We start from the raw sequence: 290 nt of genomic DNA, 5'->3' as shown, positions 1-290 counted from the left end.
GGGGGGCTGCTCCGGGGCACCGGGAGCCTTCACCGGGAGAGCGAGGGGCTGCACCGGGAGCCGCTCCGAGGGGCTATTCCGGGCGACGGGCTGCACCGGGGGACCGGAGGGGTGCTCCGGACCGGGGGAGCCGGGGGGGCTGCCCTGGGGGGTCAGAGGGGCTGTAACGAGGAACCGGAGGGGCTGCCCCGGGGGACCGGGAGCCTTCACCGGGAGAGCGGAGGGGTTGCACCGAGGAACCGGGGGGCTGCTCCAGAGGACCGGGGGGCTAATAACGGGTGTTGAGCCGA

Source organism: Calidris pugnax, unplaced genomic scaffold, assembly GCF_001431845.1.
Source record: "Calidris pugnax isolate Ruff unplaced genomic scaffold, ASM143184v1 scaffold346, whole genome shotgun sequence".
NCBI lineage: Eukaryota > Metazoa > Chordata > Aves > Charadriiformes > Scolopacidae > Calidris > Calidris pugnax.
The sequence above is the reverse complement of the archived record's forward strand: the minus strand, read 5'-3'. Positions refer to the sequence as shown.